At 33.8% G+C, this 17,345-nt stretch overlaps 1 protein-coding gene and 1 non-coding gene across 3 annotated transcripts in view; both read right to left on the reverse strand.

Moving 5' to 3' along the window:
* Positions 1 to 17,345, reverse strand: part of LOC141458884 (neurotrimin-like) — a 708,924-nt gene that overhangs the window by 496,557 nt on the left and 195,022 nt on the right. The gene's annotated exons all lie outside the window — the stretch shown is intronic.
* LOC141459007 (5S ribosomal RNA) lies at positions 3,424 to 3,542 on the reverse strand. The gene has a single exon (XR_012461357.1). It is a non-coding gene; the product is annotated as a 5S ribosomal RNA (ribosomal RNA).

Raw genomic sequence — 17,345 nt, forward strand, 5'->3', positions numbered from 1 at the left:
CTACAAAGAGAAAACACTAGACCGGCTAATTAAATAGAAAACCACCCCACCAGCAGAAACTATTGTGCAATATTATGAATAAACAATGCTGCAATTTCCTGGTATCACATGCAATTAGATGTTAATTAAAAAGGGTCTAGATTGTCTGGAAACAACACTGTGTATAATCAAAAAAAGCATTCATTACTAATTAATAAGAAATACTAAAATTATTACCTAATTTATAAAATTGTTTTTCTGTTTTCTCTTTCTTTTTTTTAATGAGTTCGTTAAAAAAATTAACTTTCTTAATTGCTCTTGCAGTAATTAAATCAATCAACAGATTCATTGACATAAACAGAATGACCACCTCCTGTTGCATGCTTTCCAAAAAAAAATTAAAGTTACGACAATTAAATCGAACATCGAACTATCATGAAACAATCGCCATCTAAGCTGACGAGATGGAATTGTTTGGAATAATTCTGGTGCAGAGCTGATCCAATGAAAAGGTTATGTTGAGCAGAAAAGGCCAGTCTGAAATTTCTTGTGGTGACATTTTCTTCGATAAAAGATTTGTGTATAATATATTTATGTTTAGTATAATATAATAAATATAAATAAATATGTTTAATATAATATATTTATTTATAGTTCTAGTGAAAAATCGTATTATATGGTATTAACTATCTGTCTTGAGAATAGGTTATGAAGCCCTATAATTTTGGTTATAGTTTTTTAGAGGCGATTGATATTGGAATATTTTGTCAAATCATACATTTAACATAAACTTCATAAATATATTATACAAAAGACTCAAACGAATTGACCTCAATCTGAGGTATAAAATGTTGAAAAGACTACTCGACAAACTTCCAAAACTGACCCTGACAAACAAACGAACACTACTACATATATACCGCTTGAGAATAGGTTATGAAGCCCTATAATTTTGGTTATAGTTTTTTAGAGGCGATTGATATTGGAATATTTTGTTAAATCATACATTTAACATAAACTTCATAAATATATTATACAAGAGACTTAAACGAATTGACCTCAATCTGAGGTATAAAATGTTGAAAAGACTACTCGACAAACTTCCAAAACTGACCCTGACAAACAAACGAACACTACTACATATATACCGCTTGAGAATAGGTTATGAAGCCCTATAATTTTGGTTATAGTTTTTTAGAGGCGATTGATATTGGAATATTTTGTCAAATCATACATTTAACATAAACTTCATAAATATATTATACAAGAGACTTAAACGAATTGACCTCAATCTGAGGTATAAAATGTTGAAAAGACTACTCGACAAACTTCCAAAACTGACCCTGACAAACAAACGAACACTACTACATATATACCGCTCTACTTGCCCCAATGTGGACGTACGGAATACACTCTACGGAAGATTCTAAGTACAATAGTTAACGCTCCCTTCTACGTCTCCAATCATACTATACACTCTGATCTCAGTATTCCTCTCGTCTCTGAAATAGCCCCAATCTCGATACCAAAAACTTCATTCAAAATCTACACAGTCATTACAACCCTCTGATCCCACAACATGTCTACTACAACACTTCCTTCAAATCCACAGTGCAGACTAAAGCGGCGGTGGCCACGCGATCATCTCAACATATAAAGCCGACCTCCTAGAATGGTTGCTGTGTTAGCTTGCCAATCTGGCGAACTAACGGCTTCCATTACTGGATGGTCGTCGTTCACTCCACTCACGCCTCTTGGCGCACATGCATGTGCGTGTGTATGTATGTACACACATATATGTGCGTGCATGTGTATTTGCGCCAACCCTTATCTCTCATCTCTTTTGCTTATTATACTAGATACAGTTGCAAATAAATAAACAAATTAAAAAAAACCATACATTATAGTTATACATAAATACTTTGATGCTTAACGTCGATATTGAAATTTCAACTTAAAATTTGACTGTGTACATTTATTAGTTACCTATGAAAAATTTACTATTGTTAACTATAAAATTCAAGACCTCGTTTTTAACAAAGTTTTGAAAGTGTTATAATACTTTTTAAAATTATTAATACTAAAAAGTTGTAAAGAAACATTCGGTGTGCCTAAGAAAGTAATAGTTACTTCAAAGTGGAAAACTGTTTTTGATAAATTGTTTAAAAGAAAAGCTATATCGATTGGTAAAACTGATTCTCGATTTAAGACTACTGATTGATTGCGCCAAAGGACTACACCAATTAAGGGATGAGCGCCAGCAAATGTTGCCCATTACTTCTCGTCGTCTACCTCAGAGATTTAAAAAGAAATACGCAGCTACTGAGAATATAGTATTGTACCACTTACTAAAAAACCACTCAGAATCAGGAAACCTTTTTGTGAACTTACCAGATGTAACAATCTCAACTAGAGAAACCGTTACGTTCCACAAAAAAAAAAAAGACAAGTGATCTAGTTCTAGATTAGTTGCTTAAGCTCAACAATTTTGTACAAAATGGTGGAAAGTTTCAGTTGATTCGCCATAGGCTGCACAAATTGGCCTAAATAGATTAATGTATAGGAATTCCAAACCATTTTTGATTTGTGTTTATTCAGTGTATTTATCTATTATTCGATTTGCTTTAAATTTATTTAAACATTTTCGATAATATATTAATCGATACAAATAAAATGAATGATTAGTATGAAAAGTAATTGCTCCTGATTTGCTAATATCTTGATGTTATTTTTAAACTTCTAAATCAAGCATATCAATGTACAAAAGTACTTTAGAATGTCCTTAAGAAATGGCGACGTTAGAAGATACCATCTTGATATACAGCTTTGACCTGGTTAAATTATTGTTACGTTTATTTTGTGTAGCGAAAAAAGTATGCGTCGAGTATAACAGTGGAAGCTTTAAATGTTTTAAATTTAGCTGATAAATTTTAAAAAAAACTTTTCCAATTTATCCTTAATTTTATTAAAGTTTCACTTTTGTGTGCGTAAAGAATGTTTCAAGTTTATTTGTATTGCGGTTTCAATTAATGTTTTAAAAAAGAAATCAAATATTTCAAATGTGTTTCATTGAAAAGAATTTCAATTAAAAAAACACTTTCACGAAAAGTTTCCCAACGTAAAATAGTTTAGATTTGTTTCAATATCCATCAATGAAATGTTTTTTTAAATTACATAGTAACTCAATGTTAACGGTCAAACTGTAACTCAATGACTTGCTCTTACGTGATTGAATTTTATTGAAATGTTATGCAAAAAATATTCAGTAAAAAAAAAAGTAATGACCAATTAGGTGTCATGGACGGTGGCGACTAGAAAACATACTTTACTACAAGTTTCTCACATTAAACTACATTTAATTGTATTAAATAAAATCTTAGGCCAGTATTCAAACACCCTAACCAACAGTATACATCTCAGCGTTGTAGGTAAAATAAAGAAAAATGCCAACAGCACGCGGTGTTCCCAGGCGGTCACCCATCCAGGTACTAACCACGCCCGATGTTGCTTAACTTCGGTGATCGGACGAGAACCGGTGTATTCAACATGGTATGGCCGTTGGCGACGTAATATGGCTGTTGGCTATTTATTCAGTATGTTGGGCCATTCCATTTTGTAATGCATATTTGTTATTTGGCTCACATATTAGAGTCCTAATAGTATTGATGGCATAATGAGGCCTTCAATTACACGTAAATGTCACCAAATTTCAGTTATCTTACACCTAGTAAAGTTAAATACGGATAGGATGAAAAAATAAATGCCATTTCAGTCAGTAAAGTTTATTTTGCCGAGCTTTCATTCACTCATGGGCACACTCAGTCCATGAACAGACAAGACAGAAGACACACCAACCCTGAAATGTAAAAGTATTACTTTATAAACTAACCCTGAAGATGACCTAGTCCCTAGGTCGAAAGCTCGGCAAAATAAATTTTACTGACTGAAATGGCATTTATTTTTTCATCCTATTGAAACTGTAAATCAGTCACCAAAAAGCAATGAACAACAATAAATACGGATGTATAGATTGTATTTCAATAATAATGTCTACACTAAAGTTTCAGTACCAAACTTGCATCGGGAAAAGTATCGAGTTCTATAAAAGAAATTGTTCGTTAGTTTGTTACTTTTTGGGTGAATGGCTCTAATGCAGAGTTCTCTGCGAATTTTTGTTGTACCTAATAAAAATCGTGAGGCGTTCATTACTATTCTTGAGGTACCTTATTTTGTAAAAGTCCTATAGTCTTTTCGTCAGTGTGTAGCTAGCTATAACCCAGACTAGGCTTTGATTTTTTATCACCATTTTATTACAAAATGATTTTAAATTCTCCAGAAATTTAAATAATTGAATTCATTGATTAAAATATGTACAGTCTTGTGCAAGAGTTGGAAAAATAATAGCAATAATGAATGAATTTTATTTCGAAGTACTTAAATGATAAAATTTGTTGTTTTTTTTTACTGAACTGTACACATAAAAACAGTAATCACCAAAACAATGAAGCCAAAATTAAAACACATTTATTATTTACTGGTAATACAAATTCCATTATTTTGTTTTAACCATTTCATGAAATAGATTCATTAATCATTCAAATAGGTTCTTGGTCGCCATGGTGACTACGTCACATTTCAAGAATGTAGTCCTTCCTATTCCTTGTTGTAGTATATAGTCCTGCTAAATGAACGATATTCTTGGGAGTCCTTCTTCCTTCTTATCCCATTTAAATGTGCCATTACCATACGACTTCTCTTTTATAACGAGCATGTTTGTAATGGACGTTCCATATTTACTCTCCATTGAATATGTTCGTTAGTAATAGAACTTTTATTAAAGTTTGTGATTATGTATCACCATTTTATTTAATAAAACACTGAGCAAATCTTTTTGTATTCTACATAAACTGGTCCAAAATAAATAATAAGTAAAACAAAGACAATAACTATTAAAATTATAATTTCTTATTTCATCTCCTATTCTATTCGTAATAGAAGGCACTGCAATGGTGGGGATTTTTGATATTGATACTCGAACCTTTTTTTTGGAGTTCCACTGAGTGCTTCAAGTGTTTTTTTTTTTTTTTTTTTTTTTACAGAATTGGTCAGAACAGCAGAGATCCCGGGTTCGAATCCAGCTGCTGGCTCTTAGACCTTTTTTTGTTTTCTAGACGCTTCTAACAGTTCATTGGTGATGAATATAGTGTTGTCTGAACACTGTCCGAAGGCCGGTAGTACCTTAGATGTTGACGCGCTTTAAAAGAAAACAAAAATTATCTACAGGGTGTACCAGTAAGTAATGTCCTACAGACAGCCTACTTTAAAATTGACTACTGATCCAATCTAAAAGAGTTTTCAATGAATTAAACAATTTGATAAACTAACACTGTTGTGTACTCGAGAACACGTTTTCTTGTAAAACAAACGGTATTTTTCATATGAAGATAAAAGGAATCCTGGAGAATGATATACCACGTTTGAAAGCCCATTAGACAAGGAAACTTTTATAAAAAGTGCCAGCCAGCACCTAGGTCTGATAATGATCACATAAGGGCCTCATGAATTTTCTTAAAAATTTCGATTACTTTTATTTTTTCAGCATCCGGAGGAAGATTGAGGCTGTTTGAAGAATAACTTATGCTTCAAAATGGTATCAATTTTTAGAAAATTTATCTCTCTTTCTAACCGTGTCATCAGAATCGAATTCAGATTAAAACTTTCTGAGTAATAACATTTTTATTGCAAAAAAAAGTAATGTTTAAAAAAAACAAACTCTAATATCTATTTCCTCTAGAAAGCTAGCGAATAAAATTATGCGAAAACATTATTAGTTAATAATAACATTTTGAAAGGGTCTGGTGATTATAAACCTTTCTTCATTGTGAAATTATTAAATGTTTAAAAAAAAAAAAACTCTAATATCTATTTCCTCTAAAAAGCTAGCGAATAAAATTATGCGAAAACATTATTAGTGAATAATAACATTTTGAAAGGGTCTGGTGATTATAAACCTTTCTTCATTGTGAAATTATTAAATGTTTAAAAAAAAAAAACTCTAATATCTATTTCCTCTAAAAAGCTAGCGAATAAAATTATGCGAAAACATTATTAGTGAATAATAACATTTTGAAAGGGTCTGGTGATTATAAACCTTTCTTCATTGTGAAATTATTAAATGTTTAAAAAAAAAAAAACTCTAATATCTATTTCCTCTAAAAAGCTAGCGAATAAAATTATGCGAAAACATTATTAGTGAATAATAACATTTTGAAAGGGTCTGGTGATTATAAACCTTTCTTCATTGTGAAATTATTAAATGTTTAAAAAAAACAAACTCTAATATCTATTTCCTCTAGAAAGCTAGCGAATAAAATTATGCGAAAACATTATTAGTTAATAATAACATTTTGAAAGGGTCTGGTGATTATAAACCTTTCTTCATTGTGAAATTATTAAATGTTTAAAAAAAAAAAACTCTAATATCTATTTCCTCTAAAAAGCTAGCGAATAAAATTATGCGAAAACATTATTAGTGAATAATAACATTTTGAAAGGGTCTGGTGATTATAAACCTTTCTTCATTGTGAAATTATTAAATGTTTAAAAAAAAAAAAACTCTAATATCTATTTCCTCTAAAAAGCTAGCGAATAAAATTATGCGAAAACATTATTAGTGAATAATAACATTTTGAAAGGGTCTGGTGATTATAAACCTTTCTTCATTGTGAAATTATTAAATGTTTTCAAAAAAAAAAAAAAAAAAATAGAAAAGACAGACATAAAACATATTCTCAGAAAACTGCGTTGTTTTTTTTGTAGTAAATTAATGTACCTACAATTTACAGTTGCGATTTTCATTCCGTTTGAGTTTATACACAATCAAGCACAAAGAAATTGGACATATACTTGTTTTGTTTTTACAAAGAATAATACTTGTGAATATTACACTAGCTTCGGGGCTTTTATTTATTTTTTTTAACCGTACAAATAAATAAAGCGTTTTTGTAAATAACACTTGTTCTAACTTAAAGGACTGTTACTAAAGAATTGTTATTTTAATTTTAATAAAGGTTGTAACACACTTTAGGGCGACATTTAATGATTTTCAATGAGTTGTCTTTACTTTTATTGATTAATTAATTTATATTATTTTGTTTATAGTAATAACAATTAATAATTGTAGAATAATAAAGTATTTTAAAATCTAAGCTTGTGAAATATTAGACTTGTTAAGATTGAAACAAAATAATGAAACAATTATCTGATAGTCCTGTCTCAGTAGAAGTTTTAGGCCAATATCAAATTTAGTTATCAAAAATGCCGCAGTGCTGCGCAGTTAATGTTGATTATTTAAATATTATATTACATTATTTACTTTTAGGTTACTTAGTTTTTTTTTCTATCGTAATTACAGATTTAATTAACTTCATTTACAGAAAAACGGTCATTACTTTGTGGGATACAGCCAGAGTGGTTCCTCTTGAGGAATATGAGGTAGTACTTTTAGGCCTATCATGTTCTGCGATTCATAGAAGGAGCTTAAACTAGAGAATAGAGCCAGTCACACTGATCCAAGCAATTTATTACTGCTGCTTTTTGCTTTAGACAATAGTTTATTGTGTTATTTCAAGTTTGGGAGTCGCCGGGAATTTTGAAACTGTTCGGAGAAGGTTGTGGGAATTGTGTCTGAATAGAGGACAGTAAAAAAGAATCCCGTATCGGCCAGGAATCCTAGAGTAAACCGGTTTTGCTTTTGCTTCATTTTTTCCTGTGCATCATAAAGAGGTGTTCAGTTCACAGACGGGTCCACGATTGGTCTTTACGATTTAGACTGATCGAATTCGAGTCGCAAAGACTGATCGCTTCAATTAATTACTAGCTATTAACAGAATGATTCCGAAACCTGGAAAACCTGCTCACCTACCCTCATCATACAGACCTATCAGCCTACTGCCGACTCTAGGAAAAGTTCTTGAAAAACTGTTACTTAAGCGTATTAACCCCATACTGTCGGAGTTTGGTGTTATACCAGACCACCAATTTGGTTTCAGGTGTCATCATAGCACTATTCAACAATGCCACCGGGTTGTTGATGTTATTGCTTCAGCACTGCAGAGAAAACAGTATTGCTCAGGGGCATTCTTAGACGTAAACCAGGCTTTCGACCGTGTTTGGCATCCTGGATTACTGTTCAAACTAAAAAAGCATCTTCCCTCAACATACTACCTCATTTTGCGCTCCTATCTTTCAGATAGGTACTTTCAAATTAGTACTGGCTCAGCAATCTCTTCTTTCTCCACAGTGAGGGCGGGGGTGCCGCAGGGGAGTATACTTGGCCCCGTTCTCTACACAGTATACACATCAGACATACCTGTACAACCCTCTACACTACTCTGTACATATGCAGACGATACAGCCATACTAGCCACAAGTACACATCCTACATCAGCTTCATACAAATTACAGACACACTTACATAAAATAGAATCCTGGGCCAAGAAGTGGCGGATTAAAATGAACTCACAGAAATGCCAGCACGCCACGGCGGGGCTCCTGTCCACCTGTCCTCTTCAACAGCAATCCTCTTCCTTATATAGATCTGGTGCGCTACCTTGGGCTCTACATAGACAAGAGACTCACGTGGAACCCACACACTAGACTTAAAAGACAAGCAATGACAAAACGTGCGAAACTACTTTACAGACTTCTTGGACGACGCTCCAAATTACCTATTGAACTCAAACGATTAATATACAGTACTATCCTCAAACCAATGTGGACTTACGGACTAGAGCTGTGGGGTTCAGCCAAACCTACAAACATACGGACTGTACAGACATTTCAATCAAAACTACTTCGTCAGATAGCTGACGCTCCTTTCTATGTAACTAACCTCACTCTACACAACGACCTCAACATCCCTTTCGTACACCAATTAGCCAAGACTAAATATCAAAAATTCCATAATGTTCTCTCCACTTGCTCCAATCCTCTAGTACAGTCTCTCGCCTCCTCTGACATTCCTGACAATACTCCTCGCCAACTGAATCGCCAGTGGCCCCGCGACTTCCTCGCAGTCTGAAGGCCTAAAATTAATATCCTGCAGAAAGTGCTGCCGCTGGGCAGTTTCTTTCCTCCTGCCTTTCACGCCTCTATACTTCTATCTCCCTATTTACTTATTGTATAGTGTATTATACAGATTGTAAATAACAAAATAAATTAAAAAAAAAAAAAAAAAAGAAGCTATTAACAGCAAAAGTGCTCCTTTGCGACGCCTTTCATTTATGAAAGAAGAGAATTTAAGTTGGGTGACTCGCGTTAAGTATTCTTGACAAATTGTTTAACCTTGGGCAAATGTATAACTCTGCTAATACAAATTATTCACAAATTAATTAAATGAATTTTTGCAGCTATTTATTCTTTACATGAAAATCGTAATGCAGATTAATTACATACGTAATCAATACGGACAGAATGGCTTTCTCCAAATAACAGTAAATACAAAAAGACCCAGAATCCTTTCTAATCTTGGCAAGAATGCAAATTATTTGCTAGATTAATTTCTGCTTTTATTTATATTAGTGATAAGCAAGAACTGTAATTTTTCTTTCCTAAATCCATTGACTGAGATAGAACAGACGCCCTACTCTGTATAACTATTGTGGGACCCCCAAGTATGGTGTAGCAAATGAAGAAATCTGACCTATAAAACTAGACCATTGAAACACGTTCCACTTGTTCAATGTATTGTTATGTTGAAATTCAATTTAGTTGGCTAGCATTACCGGTTTAGAAAAACACAAATGAAAACAATGCGAATAAGTAAAAAATTTGTTGGGAAATTCAAAAATTTAAATAAAATGAATGAATAAGAAGTAATAGAAAATTGTGTTTGTGATTACGCTGAATTTTGTAAAAAGTAATAATCCTTCTCTCAATAAATTTTGTACAAAGAATGAAACTCTTCTTTACAAATTTCATTCCTCTGCAAAATTTATCAATAATTGATTTTAAAAACTTCATTGCATTAACTCTAATCATTAATCAAGAATCAGGCAAGTAAAAGTCATTATTAATTTAGATATGAAGTATTTCTTGATTTCTGCGAACCTAAAGGTTTTAAAGGTATACTGTCACTATGTAAAGTAAAGTTATTGCCTATTTTTTCAGGCGGGATTTTACTTCCAACTACCAATTAGGTAACCTGAACGGAGGCGGCTAGCAAACTTACTTTACTGTAAATTTCTATTATTAACTGTTAAATAAAATTTAAGCCCTAAGACCGGGAATCGAACCCAGTACTACAATACGTAATAGCTTTACGGTTCTCGTCTCTAACCGCTCGGCTACCGTGGCGCCTACTGTCGCTGTGTTGTCTGAGGTTAACATTAACACTGCATTGCCAATGCTCGAACTTAGTCAGTTATTGCCAATGTGGAGTCATATTGACTCCATAATTTATTTTTATCTTTTTTTACATTGATTTCAATTTTAATAATAAAATTTGCATTAAAGGATGAGAAAAAATAGGAATTAGGGACGAAAAAAAACAAATTTTGTCCACAAATCGGCTTCAAAAATTTCACGCAGAAGGAATTAACTTCAACTTAGGATCGCAGTAATTTCAGTATTTTCTAGAATCCTGATTGGCTGCCTTCTGATCAGGGACTTTTTTATTTTCTTGTAATTACATTCACAATTTTTTTCAATTACTGTGCGCTGTTGACACGGATCGGAAATTACCCAATTCGCTACAAGTTTTTGCTGCAACTCGGACAGAAAATCAATTCTAGAAAGAGGCTTTTTGTTTTGTGCCTTGATACTTTCTATGAAAATTATGTAAATTTATCAAATAAGCATTTAGGCATTAATCTGGAGTCAATATATAATAATTATAGAAAATCTATTTATATTACCAATCAGGAGTCGAAATGGCTCCGATAAATTTACGTGTAACGCCAATCTGGAGTTGAAAATGACTCCTATGATTCAAGTAAACTAATCTGCAAAAAGAAACTAAGAATTCCATGGTCTTCAGCTCCGTGACTATCGAGTGGTGAGAGAGTGGGGATAGCATATCTAAGAGCATTTCGGGATAGCTATGAGATGTGGGGAAACAGAGACCATTCCTATTTTTTTTGGAGTCAAATTGACTTTGTATTGGTAATGCAGTGTTAACTCCTTGATGCACACTATTTTAAAGAAAATAAAAGCCCTCCTTTATTATAAAAAAATGGAAATAAATATTCATTTCCATTATTTTCCATATGTAATCATCCCTCCCAAATGATCATCACTCTCGAAATACGAAAAAAAGAAAAGAAAAAATTAATACCATTTCAATAGTCCTTTTTTAGTGTGGAACACTGGTATTGTATAATACCACTATGCAACTAATGCTTTATATGATGTTCACTCAAACACAACTTTTTACCAAAACAAAGCGGAACTTTGCAGACAGTACAGCACTGTCCTTCAGCGCACTGTTCCTTGAAATGTTTAAGTTCCATGTTTTGACCCTATTTTTTATAAACAATATATGAATTAACAACAGCTGCATCCAAATAATACGAACAGTATGATGCGGTGCCACCATTTTTTACTATCGGTCAAGTTTATAATAAATATAATCTTTTTTTTCACTTATTTACGCATTTACCATCGGTGCCAACTGAATGAAAAACTTTAAATAACATATTAAGCTGTATGTATGAATAACTTCAACTTTTCGAGGTGGGTTAAAATACAGGGTGCCCCAAGCTATATGGATAACGACTTTTTCTCGGAAACTAAGATAGCTAGAAAAAAACTAAAAAATACGTGTTCCCTTAGTTTTTTTTTAGGAATCCAAATTTACTTTGTAAATTTTTTTCGGTGCTTCCAGAAGCGAGATACAGGCACCAACTTCATTTTTTCAAATGGGAAGGTGCAGTTTTTATTTCAGAAATAGATTCCTCTATTTTTTTAAAGAAAAATTTACTTGAACGGTTTTTTTCTGTGAGCGATATTTTAGAAGTTATGAATGAAAACATGATTCTTATAAGAAATGTCAAAATGATAATATTATAACGGTTTTTTGATAGAATAAGAAGAAAAGTACTATTTTATTATAAATTTTACTCCTCATTAATATTACAGATCATGCTCGAAATGGCCTCCACCATTAGAGATGCTCTTTCCTGCCAATTGTCCCTTACTGCCAAAGAAATAGATTCAGCTTTAACCGAGTTACAGGCACACTATTATTCTCTGCTTTAGTCCATCTACTAATGCAATCCCGGCTTGATTCTGATACACCTAGATTTAGAAATGCTTTTAGGTAAGCAGAAATAAGGAAAGAAAGAAAAAAAGTTATGTCAATCACCTTGTTTTTCAGGTATCCCCAAAGGAAATAGTCCATAGGTGTCAAATCCGGTGAACGAGGTGGCCACTGAATCGTCTCCCCGTATCGATATAACACGCCCATCAAATTTCCTATCGAGATATCTCTTTACATGCCTGATGGTATTATATCGAGCTATTCAGTGGCCACCTCGTTCACCGGATTTGACACCTATTTCTATTCTATTTCTTTGGCAGTAAGGGGACAATTGGCAGGAAAGAGCATGTCTATGCATCTCTAATGGTGGAGGCCAGTTCGAGCATGATCTGTAATATTACTGAGGAGTAAAATTTATAATAAAATAGTACTTTTCTTCTTATTTAATCAAAAAACCGTTAAAATATTATCATTTTGACATTTCTTATAAGAATCATGTTTTCATTCATAACTTGTAAAATATCGCTCACAGAAAAAAAACCGTTCAAGTAAATTTTTCTTTAAAAAAAATAGAGGAATCTATTTCTGAAATAAAAACCGCACCTTCCCATTTGAAAAAATGAAGTTGGTGCCTGTATCTCGCTTCTGGAAGCACCGAAAAAAAATTTACAAAGTAAATTTGGATTTCTAACAAAAAACTAAGGGAACACGTATTTTTTAGTTTTTTTTCTAGCTATCTTAGTTTCCGAGAAAAAGTCGTTATCCATTTAGCTTGGGGCACCCTGTATATCCCACCATGCAGCAAAAGCTAAGCAAAAGGTGAGACAGTTTTTAACCCACCTAGCCGCATAGAGTTAAATCGTGTGCGGGTAGGTATTGACGAAGCAATAAAGGTTACAGGAGGCAGTTCTGCGAGAATAAAAATAATGTAAACATGGTTCTTTTAAAATTAAAAAAAAAGGATAAATCAATTCAATTTAGTTATTCAATCTTTGCCATAATGAGAATGCCTAGAAGGTTTTGCCAACCCATTATCGAACACATTTTTACAAGAAGATTGTGGAAAAGGGAAAACTAAGATGATCGGATTTCCTAATGAACTTACTACGACTGAAGCACTAAAAGAAAAACACTTAAAGGCGGAGCTTTTTCTTTTCTTTTTAGATCGATAGTGGGGGGGAAAAAGGGCCGCCGCGTTCACCCTCTAAGTAACCTTCAATGTAAGGAAGGAAAGAGAGGCGGGAGAGAGCAAAAAAAGGGTACTTAAGTGAGAGCGCCTTTATAATAGGCATATAATTTGAGTTTGAAGGGAGGGAATGGTTGCGCTTATAGAATAGAAATGGATCGACTTCTGCAACCTTCGGTCAACCGGGAAGTTAAAATAAATGAAAGAAAAAAAAGCGGAATAAAACGGTAAGTTAGTTGGTAAAGTTCGCAAAAGTTGGATAACCTTATACATACAACGAAAAAAGGACGAACCAGAGTTAGGGTACAGTAAAAAAAATGGGTGTACGTTGAACGAACAAAACGACTAAAAGAAATCCAACGCAAATGGTAGGTAGAAGGTTCAAGATCCCTACTTTTTAATCTAAAGGCGCTACGTGATTAGACTATGATATTGGCGTATTAGCACACCAAGATTGGATATAAGTTTTTTTTTTTAAAGAATTGGTTGGTAGAAGCGCTGAACTTGTCACCAATTACGGGCCTTCCATTGAATTTAGGGACAACTAATAAGTGGTTTGTGCTAACGAATTTTGGTTCAGTTAAATTGCTTCAATTTTTTTCGCTAGCTGAGCATTTCCAAAAATAAAATTTTGTAATAATATGTACAGCTCGTTACTAAAGTAAATAAAGTAATTGATAATATCACTTACGACAGAATACATATATCTTCTCTTTTTTAAAACAAAAATAATATACAGGGTGATCCATTTAAAACGCATCAATCGCAAATAACTTTTTAGGAAAGCGGAATTTCGAAAAAACCCACGAAGTAAACTATATGTTTGTTTTTTTTGGTCTAGCTTTCAAATTTTCCACCCTCGATGCTATATCCACATTTTTGGCGGTGTTACAGCTAAAAACCCGATTTGGGTTTCATAAGAACCACTGATTTTGACAATGATTATGAAAACTACATAAAAAAATTTGGAAAATGACGCTAACCCCGTTTCGATATACCTAATATTAGTCGAGATATTTAAGATCAAAGTTACAATTTTATCTATTCGTGAACGGTTTTCGATATTAATTTTCCACCAGAAATACACGTTTTGGGAGGTCCTCTGACTGCAAAAAATGTTTTTGGTGACGCAAAGAACCAAAATAATAATAATTGAAGATTTTAAAACATGTAGTATAGTGTAATGGTTGTGGGTGAATCAGGATAAATTTGTTTTATCATCAAATAAAAGTAACCATCACATCATTTTACTTCTTGAACTGTGATTACGGTAAGAATATCTTTTCAGAGATGGGCGGGTGTTGGTCTAATGATCAAGAGCGTGGTCTTGTAAGTGGGAGATCCCCAGTTCGAATCGCGCGCGTATGACTACACTTTATTAAAAAAAGTGTAATGATTTTTTAAGAAATGAGAATGATGTACCACAATACATATTAGCTTTACAGGTCTTGTCTCTTAACCGCTCGGCTACCGTGGCGCCTCAATACGTGCTTCAATACGAGAATGAAATCTTTCATTAGGATAAAAAAAATAACTGCCATTTTCAGTCATGATATATTTTTATTATGTCCAGCTTTCGACCTAAGGGACTAGGTCATCTTCTGGGTTAATTGAAAACGTATTATTTAACCTCATTCAATGATTGGTGTGTCTTCTGTCTTGTCCCTCTAGGTCGAAAGCTCGGCATAATAAAAATATATCATGACTGAAACTGGCAGTTACTTTTTTCATCCTACTGAAACTATGAATCAGTCACCAAAAATAATAAAGAGTAATTACAAGACGAAAGCCAATCGAACCAACATTTTCACCGAAGTGAACCTTTAGATACACCACCACATTTTAGGCGACCTCCCTTCTGGTCTGCCCAATATACAAGAAGGGAGGTCGCCTAAAATGTGAGAACTATAGAGGAATTTCGCTCTTGAGTGCCCCGTACAAAGTTTTGTCCACAATTATAAATAAAAGACTAATGGGGAAATTGGAAGCAGTTACCGGAGAATACCAAATGTGGTTTTAGACCGAATAGGTCCACGATAGACCATATTTTCACTATAAGGTCAATTTTTGAGAAATTTTATGAGCAGAATGTGGAGGTGCATAATCTCTTCATTGATTTTAAAATGGCTTATGACCGAGTGAATCGTAAGGGTCTATTTAAATGTATGAGAGAACTTGGTTTTCCGGAGAAACTAATTAGACTGGTGGCTATGTGCTTGGGAGGAAAAGCCATGGTCCAAGGGAGAACTTCTGGGGAATTTGAGATCAACACGGGCCTCAGGCAAGGGGACCTGATGTCGCCAACCTTATTTAATATTGTTTTAGAGGCGATTATGAGAAAGCTATCAGTCAATCTAGGCAGGAATTTGTACACTAGGATGGTACAGGTGTTAGCCTATGCTGATGACGTGGCTTTATTGGCAAGATCTCAAACAGAGCTAAAGGCGATATTCCTGGAAATTGAAGCAGCGGCCAAAAAGTTTGGATCGGAGGTTAACTGTCAGAAAACCAAATATTTAGTTGTAACAAGAAAGAGAAGGATATTTCGGAAGCTACGGGTGGGGGAATATACCTTTGAAGGAGTAAGGAATTTCAAATATTTGGGTTCAGTGTTAACCTCTAAAAACGAGGTAACAGAAGATATTGCTGCAAGAATGGCTGCTGGAAATAGTTGCTTATGGGCTCTTCAAACGGTGTTTAGAAGTAAAAATGTGTGAAGAGCAGCCAAAATAAGGCTTTTTAAGACAGTGCTGAGGCCGATCGTCACCTATGGCTCGGAAACGTGGGGTTTGACCCGAGCAGATGAGCAAAGAATACGCAGGTGGAAAAGGAAAATATTAAGGAGAATATTTGGACCTGCGAGGACAGAGGAAGGCTTCAGAATCAGGACGAACCAAGAAGTGGCTGAACTGTTTGGTGAGCCTGATATTGTGTCTTGCATAAAAGGCAGGAAGACTGCGATGGTTGGGACACATACACTGAATGGAGGATGATACAAAGGCTCCAAAAAGAGCGGCTGTATGGGCATCCTGGCGGGAGAAGGCCCCGTGGCAGACCAAGGCTGAGATGGCTGAGGGACGTGGAGGAAGATATTGAGGCGGTGGGCTTGCAAGGTTGGAGAACGGCTGCGAGGGACCGTGAACGGTGGAAAGCTGTTGTGGCTGAGGTCCAGGCCCTTCATGGGTTGTGATGATCAGGGAGTGAGTGAGTGAGTGAACCTTTGGATACACCACGAAGAAAACATACAGAAAGGTACTTAGAATCACATAAGAAGCTCATCACTGAATAAGAGGACCTCAAATTCCTTAGAGTCCATGAGCAGACAAAGACAGAAGACACACCAACCCTTTAATGATGTAAAAATATTACATTGTCAATTAGTCCTGAAGATGATAGGTTTATAAAAATACGCTCGTATTCGAAGATGTGTTAAAATTTCAAAACAATCAGTGAAGAACTTACTGAGATTTAAGATTTTGAGAAAACCAACGTTTACATTTTTATTTATATAGATATTCTTAGCTTAAAAGCCATTACACAGAGAAGATTAATTAAAAACCCATTGATATGTATTCTTATAAAGAATTAGTTTTTGTTATTTAATAAAAAAAGATAAAATTAAATCTAGCAATCATTGATTGTATTAGTTCAGCTATTAAACAAAGTCTATTGTTTATTCGTTTTGGCGTTTTTGTTTTTCTTCATTCGGTAAAAACCGGTGTAATTGGAGCAAAGTTATGAAAGACTGACCGTATAAATTCGGTCTCCTCTGGTATTCATTCAACCGCACTACTCAAAGCACAATTCAATCATATATTTTTTTGGGCTTTTTTTATTAGTGAATGAAGTGATTTTTCACTGGTTCAATGCCATATCCTTTTTGATTGAAAAATAAGTTTTAGGTCATATTTATCACATAAC

The sequence above is a fragment of the Rhodnius prolixus genome, unplaced genomic scaffold (genome assembly GCF_049639745.1).
Source record: "Rhodnius prolixus isolate KJV_2025 unplaced genomic scaffold, Rpr scaffold_5, whole genome shotgun sequence".
Lineage (NCBI taxonomy): Eukaryota > Metazoa > Arthropoda > Insecta > Hemiptera > Reduviidae > Rhodnius > Rhodnius prolixus.